The sequence below is a fragment of the Miscanthus floridulus genome, chromosome 17, assembly GCF_019320115.1.
Source record: "Miscanthus floridulus cultivar M001 chromosome 17, ASM1932011v1, whole genome shotgun sequence".
Classification (NCBI taxonomy): Eukaryota; Viridiplantae; Streptophyta; class Magnoliopsida; order Poales; family Poaceae; genus Miscanthus; species Miscanthus floridulus.
In genome coordinates, this window is record NC_089596.1 from 42512850 (window position 1) to 42521523 (window position 8674).

An 8674-nucleotide genomic window follows, 5' to 3' on the forward strand; every position below is an offset into this window, starting at 1 on the left:
TGTCCATTGCCGTGGGTATCTGGGTTATACCCCCCACAGCTAGTCCCCGAGCGCCTTGTATCCGCTGAGCAACACCGTCTTGAGCAAGTCCAAGCAGTTTAACATGAAGCCAATTAGTTTAACCGGTGATCCGAGCAGTGAAAGTTGAAACCGACCAGTTTAACTGGTGAACTGAGCAGTGAAAGTCAAACCCAACCGGTTTAACTAGTACGTAAATCTCAGACTTAGCCAAGTAAGGCTAGCTAGAAGGATGTAAGGGGCTCAAGATAACAATTTAAAAATTCTCCACCTTAGGCGAAGTGTAGCCACTAAAACTCCGTTTGCGAGGAATCGTCCATGACTTAGTCAAATATGGAGGGTAAATCAAGAAAAGAGCACTACATTCACCGCTAGGCGAAGTGTAGCCACTTAGTCCTCGAGCCTGCTGAAAGATGAAGAATGAATCTTGTAGCAGGGTCAAAGAAAATCAATCTGAAAGCTTGCTACATCATCTGATATGTGTGTATCAAGACCCAGATGTGCTGCCCAAGATTAGCACCCTGATCTGAACAGCATGGTGCGAGCTGATAGCACACCAATGAGACGTAGCAAGATCCAATCGCCAAGGAAATCCTCGGCTTAGCTGGCGATGAAGCGACGAACAAACCGAACGCCGAGTAGTCCCCAGCTTAGCTGGCGAGCCCCCAGCGTAACTAACGGTGAAGCGACAGACAATCCGACCAGTTAGTTGGTGAAGAAATGAACACCGATTAGCCCAACCAACTAGTCGGTGGTGAAGTGAGCATCAAGTAGAAGTGAGTGTCAAACAGTCTGATCAGCTGGTTGACGACGAAGGTCATGAACCTAGCGGTCTGACCAGTTGATCGGCGAAGAAAGCAGCGGCGGAGCCTGCCAGAGACATCGACCTTAGGTGAAGTGTACACACTTAGGCTTCTTTGGGGAAGTCAGATGATCATCATCTATGGGTTAGTCAAAGAGGATGTTCATATTGATACATGCGTCGCAAGGTGCAATGTATACATTGTAGTCCTGAGCCTGATAGTAGGTGAAGAATGTACCTAGTGTCAGGATCAAAGAATTACAACAATCACTAAATCAGGATAATCAACTCCCAGCATAGCCGAGCACACAACTAGCCCCTAGCTTAGCTAAAAACCAGTAAGAAGGAATAACAGTACATTCACCATGTACACACTTAGTCCCTGAGCCTGTTGTAAGATATAGAAACATCTTATAGCAAGATCAAAGAATTAAGTGTGAAGGATGAAGTCCCCGTGCTTAGCACTGGGTAGTAAAATTCAATAACACCGAAAAGTAAAACATGGAGAAAACAGAAAGTACTTAGCACCGGGTTGTTGCGATAGATATACTTTTCAAGGCTCCTGACGTGCCGCCTAGTATTAGCACCCTGATCTGGACAACATGGAGCACCTTGATAGCACATATGACATGCAGTGTCGGCAAAATGTAGTGAGCCAAAAGGCGACTCGATAGTCGAGACATAGCAAAATTCGATCGCCCGAGGAGTCTCCAACTTAGCTAGCGACGCTTGCACGAATAATCTGAACACCAAAGAGTCCCCAGCCTAGCAGGTGGGCCCCAACATCACTGATGATGAAGGGATAGACAATCCGACCAGTTGGTTGGTGAAGAATCTAGCGCCGAGCAGCCCAAACAACTGGTCGGCGATGAAGTGACGTCGAGTAGATGTGAACGCCAAACAGTCCGACCAACTAGTTGATCAGCGGAGAAATCCAAAGGTCAGGTGGTGCAACCATCTACACGATAATCCTGCAATACAAATATGTAGGATGGATAACAGAATATATGAACGCAGTGATGAAGAAAGTAGAGTAGAGTTTATCACGAGTGATATATCAGTGAATTATATATCCTATAGAGCAGTTTATGTTTATTTGGAGTTTGTTCATATTCGTAAGAAGAATGAAATCCTCGTGCTTAGCACTGGACATTGGAGTAAAATTTGGAGAGTGCTTAGCACTATACTGTGGCGAACATTGTAGAACATGGAGAACAATGGCAAAATATGGAGACCGTGGCGAAATATAGAGACCGTGGCAAAATTTGGAGACCGTGGCAAAATTTGGAGACCGTGGAGGGCATTCTATCCCAAGATTCCTATGCATGCTTCAGAATATAAGCATCACCGAGGGGTCGCTGCCGATCACTCATGGCACAGAGCGCTACTGCTCATGCATACTTGGGGATATAAGCATCACCAAGGAGCCGCTGCCAATCCCCCATGGCGTGGAGCGCTACTGCTTGTGCATACTTGGATGCTAAATCGAGGACAGAGCGGCTTTTGGGTAGCGCAAATGAGAGCGTGTCTGATTAGCGAATCGAATGGCGATAGAATGCGTGTCTCAAAGATGTTTAGTATGGAGAAATAAGTAATTCAAGAAAAATTATGGAAAACAAATGGAGAAAACTTCATAGATAAAATCATTATTGAAATGCATATATACATAAAAAAGGTACATATCTTTTGTAAAACGTCTCAAGGATAGAAACGCCTAAGGTGTTCGATGTGCCATGAGTTAGGGATGTTTACACCGCCTTGACAATAGAGCCTATATGACCCTGGTCGGATCATAGCGTTTATGATGTATGGACCTTCTTGGAGCTGACGATGCAAGACTCCATTCTGGCGGAGAGGTCTATTGCCTCGGCGATGGCGAGTCCTTCTCTTTCACAATCATAGGCGGTACAAACGTTGGCACGCAGGGTAAGAACGCCCTGCTCCATTGGGATTTTCAACACAAGGTAGACATAATGGGGCACGACCAGCTGGTAGGACAAGGATGGTGTGGTAGGCGGTGTCGAAGTCTGCCACAAAGTAATTCACATACTTAGTACGGAAGTGGTCGGCGCTGCCAAACTAGACTGGCAAGGTGATCTGCCGCAAAGGTTGGGACGCTCTGCTAGGTACAATACCCCAGAATGGAGAATCAATAGGAACGAGATCATCCTTCATGAGTCCTAACTCGGTTAGGGCTCCGGCAAAGAGGATGTTGAGGGCACTCCCGCCATCAATGAGGACCTTCTTGAACCGCATATTACGGATGGTTGGATCCAGCACGAGTGGGAAACGCCTAGGGTATGGGATATCTATCCACTGGTCGGCCCTATTGAATGTGATAGGATGCTCCGACCAGTCTAGATATTTGGGATCGGTGACCGTGTCGTACTTGGTGATCGACATGACCTGCCGAGCGGTGAGCTTCTACTGACATTTGCTCTCAGAGGCGGCGTATCCTCCGAAGATTGTAGCAACGGTCTTGTTGGCATCTTGGAAAGTAGGTCGTGCATCCTTAGGACACTCCTCCTCCTTGGTGTCGTCTGACTCATCATCCTTGTGCGTCTGCTGTTTGTGTTCCTCATCGTAGAAAACCTTGGCCATGCCATAGCATTGCCGTATGGTGTGCTTGTTGTTCTTGTGAATTGGGCACGGACTGTCAAGGAGCTTTTTATAGGCAGCATTGAAATTGCGTTTAGCATGTGGCTGCTCTATGTTGTTGATGAAGTTTTTGGTCAGCGGTGACGTGGCTATGCAGCCCTTGATCCCTCTGGCCAGTCATTATGATGGCGCTCATGATCATCGTAGCGCCAGTCGCAATCTTCATAACATCGTTCTTCACGGCGATCATCATCACGACATGGGTGGCGATCCAAGTAGGAAGCACGAGAAACATTGTCCTTGAACTACCAATCAACTTCTTCTAAATCTATGTATGAGTTTGCAATCTTGAGGAGTTCGCCGATTGTCTACGGCCTCTTGCGGTAGAGTTTAGAGCGCAGCTCCTGATGGTGATGGAGTCCTTTGGTGAAGGCGACAATAGCCTCGCTATCCTCGATGTTGGGGATAGTGTTCCTTGTTTTTTGAGAAGCGCTTGATGTAGCCTCACAGAGGTTCCCTAGAGATCTAATGGAGTTTCTCTAGATCATATTTCATGCCAGGCTGCTGGCATGTCGCCATATAATTCTTGACGAAGACTTTCTTGAGATCATTCCAAGATTTGATGGAGTCCCCCCTTAGGCCCATAAGCCAATTGTTGGCTGATTGGGACAGCATGACGGACAAATAGTTTGCCATTACATCGGCATTTCCTTTGATAGCACGTACAACGATCTCATAGAGCTGCATCCACTGCTCGGCATTAGCCTTGCCATCGTAGGGATCGACCCCAAAGATCTTGAAGCCTGCGGGCCACTGTACGGCTCGCAACCTTACTATGAAGGGGAGAGGTCCCATCGGCTCAATAGTAGGGAGTGGTCAGAGGCCGACGGGGTCATCGTGTTGGTCATTGTACTCCTGTCGGTGTTGGAGTTCCGCCTGATGACGCTGGGCACGACTGTTCTCGATGCGATTACGAGCATCGAGATTGGTGTTGATGCAGTCACGGGCATCACCATGTAGGGTTTGTGTCGATAGAATATCATCGATAGTCCTCCAAGGGGTATCCCAAGAAGGTAGATTGATCGGCAGAGGAGCGTAAGATCAAGAACAAGAAGGCAACAGAGACACACGAGTTAGACAGGTTCACATCGTCAGTATGACGTAATACCCTACTCCTGTGGTCTATTGGTTTGTATTAGCTATCGTATGATATGCCGTAATTTTAGAGGGGGTCCCTGCCCGCCTTATATAGTCCAAGAAGCAGGGTTACAAGTTAGTTAGATCTGAGAGATAACCGGAAAGTAATAACTAATTACAGGAATCTTGGGATCATACATATCCTAACATATCTCATAGTATCTTTAGGATATGTTTCCGATGCCATGCGAGAGGCACCGAGCAGAGTTGTGCCCCGCAATGCTTCTTCTTGTGGGCTAGGCCACCCCAGGGGCGTAGCCTATGTGGCCTGCCATGGGTATCTGGGGTCGTACACCCCACAGCTAGTCCTCGAGCGCCTTGTACCCGTTGTGCAATGCCGTCTTGAGCTCGTCTGAGCAGGTGCGAATAACACCAAGCAGTCAAGCTCATGGTCCAACCACCATGCTGAACTGCCGAGTAGCGTGAACCGTCGCCGAGTAGTGTGAACCATTGCCGAGCAGTGTGACCTGTCGCCGAGCAGCGTGACCTATCGCCGAGCAGCATGAATCATCGCCGAGCAGCATGAACTGCCACCGAGCAGTGTGACCTATCGCCGAGCAGTGTGACCCAAGTATGGCTTGCCATAAGGGTGTAAGGAGCTCAAGTTCATAATCAAAAATTTCTCCGCAGTGGACCAAGTGTGCCCACTTAGAGTCCAAACAAAGTTGTAGGAGTCAATCTTCCTCTATAGGCATGTAGTCTTCAAGAAAAAGTCCCGCACACTCACCGCGAGGTGAAGTGTGCCCACTTAGTCCCCGAGCCTGATAGCAGATGATGTAGTCATGTGGTGCCAGGGTCAGAAACTAGAATAATAGTAGAAAACCAGCCGAGCAGGCAGCCAGTCCCCAGGCGTGGCCCAAAAAGAGACAAAGCACATTCACCGCAAGGTGAAGTGTGCCCACTTAGTCCCCAAGCCTGATAGTAGGTGACGTAGTCACGTGGTGCTAGGTTCAGAAATAGAAAAACAATCAAAGACCAATGGAGCAGGCCACCAGTCCCCAAGCTACAGGCAGAGTCATCGGAGAAATCGAACTATGGAGAAAAAACTAGAGTAACAGCTATACAGTGTCAGTTACTGAGCCTCAATAAATGGTAGAGACGTCAGCGATATTTCAGCGAGGAGCAACTGATGGCAACGATAAATGAGTGACATGGGCTGTGGTTGCGCAGAAGCCTAGGTAAAGGCCCATATGCCGCATCGAAGAAATCGGAGCGGCGCAGATCGCGGGAACGGTTCCCAAAAAACCCTTGAATGCGGAACGGTGGCGAAAATCCTATATAATATTGCCGCCGTAGACCCCGTTCCCACCTTTTCCACTTCATCTTCCTCCTCATCTCTCGCTCCGCTGAATCCGCAACCACATTTTCCTCCACCACCAAACCCTAACCAGATCTAAGAGATGGCGCCGAAGAGAGGAGCTACGAAATCAAAGAATACGAGTCCCAAGAAGGCAGACGCCGTGGCCCAACACGACGAGGAGTGTGTGCCATCACGAATAGGAGAAGCTGAGCTGAACCGATTGGTGGAAGCTGGTGTTCTCCCTGATCGTGCTACCATCGGATGGCGGCTAGCCCTCGGCGAGTCCTTTCCCACGCCTCATACCGACGAAGCAGTGGTATTCGAAGACTATTTCTAGCACAGGTTTGGGTTTCCTGTTCACCCATTTCTGAGGGATCTGTTGGAGTTCTGGGGGGTTACTCTATGCAATCTCCACCCCAATACCATTTTGCACATCTCAATCTTCATCCACTTTTGTGAGGCATACCTCGGAATCCTACCCCACTTCAATCTTTTTCGTCACTTATTCTGGCTAAAGAAGAGAGGCGGCGCTGGTTCCAAGGTGGTCGGCGGGGTGTATCTCCAGCTTTGGGATGGAATGGCGAGTGAATACCTTACCATACCGCTGAACACGTCGCTGAAGGAGTGGAACACTAGATGGTTCTATATGAAATAAAGCCACCCAGTGGTTCGTTGTAATGCCGACCACATCCCAGAAAGCTAGAGGAGTTGGTCGGAGTAGCCGAGCAACGACAACATGGAGCAAGTGAATGAACTCCTCGGCTTGATAAAGGGTGTGAAGACCATTGGTGGATTGGTGGCAGCAAGTTTCATAGTGCGCCGCTTATAGCCCTGCAAAGAGAGGGCGCACCCAGGCTTTGAATTCAAAGGGGAGACCGACGGTACTCGAGAGAGGCTAGAAATACTATCCAGGAACATCGTCGAAGAGCGGACTGCCGAGTTGTTTGCTCCGCTAGCCTCCTTTAGGTTGTCAGGGTACACAAAGCCCTTCAATTGCAAGAATCTACCTCCTCAGGTGAATATCCTGACTATGTGTTTTTGAGAAGTTTTTTGTTTTTATATGTTGTAATTTGCCGAGCAATAAACTGATCCTACTCATGTGAAGATCCATTCACAGGATAGGGCAATGTATTTCTCGAGTGTGCCGAAGAACAATTGGCCACCGTCAGTGGATGCACGACGACCAGTTCAACCTGAAGAAAGCTCTGTTGTCGTCCCCTCAGAGTCTAGAGGTATGGATACTGGTCGGACGGAGAGTCCTCCCCCGGTGTCGACGAAAATCTGGGAGAAGAGGCCGGCGGTAGATGAGCTGGCCCAAAAGAAGAGGAAACAGTGGCTACCGCTCCCCGCAAACCAGGCAGCATCTCACTTGACAATGATCAGACCAATCGAACACGAAGGACCGCGGTGTTCGATTGGTCTAACGATGATGAGATTATCGCGAACCCTCCCCCGAGCACGAAAAATCCTCCACACAGCCCATGCGTAGAAGAACAACCCGGGGTAGGCGAAGAAGTCCATGAAGCTCTGACAAGGAGAGTCCTCGAGCAACGAGCGGAGGGAATTTCTATGCAGTAGACGACAGAAGTCCCCACAGGGCGAGCAATGGAAATCCCCGAGCAACAAAAGGAAGCAGACCCGAAGCAGCAGGCGGAACCAAGGCCGACCGAGGAAGAGCCAAGAATTCCCCCGCCAAGCACGGGAGTCAACCCCACGGCTGCGCCCGGAGGCTCAGGCCAGCACCGCCGGTTCAAGAAATTGAACCATCAGACCAAACCATAAGTGTCCTTGTGCTGACATTACTTTGCTGTATTTTGCTTACTTCTGTTGTGACTAAATAACCGATTTGATACAGTGCAAGGCAAACAACAGATCCAACCTCGCCCGCTCAGACTAAGCAGCAACCAGAAACTGGCCTTGGAGCGGTGGAGATGCCAGTAGACCACATCCTAGAGTCCCCGAGTGCTCGGGAGCATGTGGGGGTGCCAATTGCTACCCCTGGTGGGCTTGATGGCAGTGAGCGACTATCTACAACGGTGACTGAGTCGGCGACAGCACCTTTGGCAATGGTGGAATCGGGAGTGGAAAAGCTTTCGGCGCCGAAGGTGCAGACGGTAATCCCCGATGCTTTGGAGGGCATGGTCGGACCTACTATCCGACCACCGAGGCCCCAGGTGGTGCCCCGGCTGCAACGGAGGAGGACGAGGTGGAGGAGATTGTGCGTGATGAACCTCAACCCCAAGTAGTATGGATCCTCCAAAAGCGCGATGATGAAATAGTGATTGTCGAAGAGGAGGACACCACCAAGGAGTTTAGGAGACTGGAGACTGCCCTTACCGGTGTGATGAAACAGATCAATGTGAATACTTCATCTAGAAAGGTCCTGGTTGTTTATTGGAATTGGTTAACGATACTATCATCGTGCATTTCACAGGAAATATCTTGAGTTACCGAGCAGCGCCGCCAGTTGATAAAGCGAATGGAGCCCCTTGCTGAGGACAATGAAAAACTCAAAGAGGCCAGGAACCTCTCGGAGAAGAATATCCAGAGGGCCCAACGCGAACGAGACCTTGCAGAGTCGAACGCGCGGGACTTGGAATACCAGAAGGGGGTCCTAACCAAAAAGCTAGCGGCTATGTCCAAGCAGGTGCGGAGCCAGTCTGACCAGCTGGCCGCTGTCTTTGACCAACTAAAATGTGCTTTCGAGTAGCTAGAGAGGAAAATCGAACAGCTCAACAGTGTATCCAAATAGAAAGCAG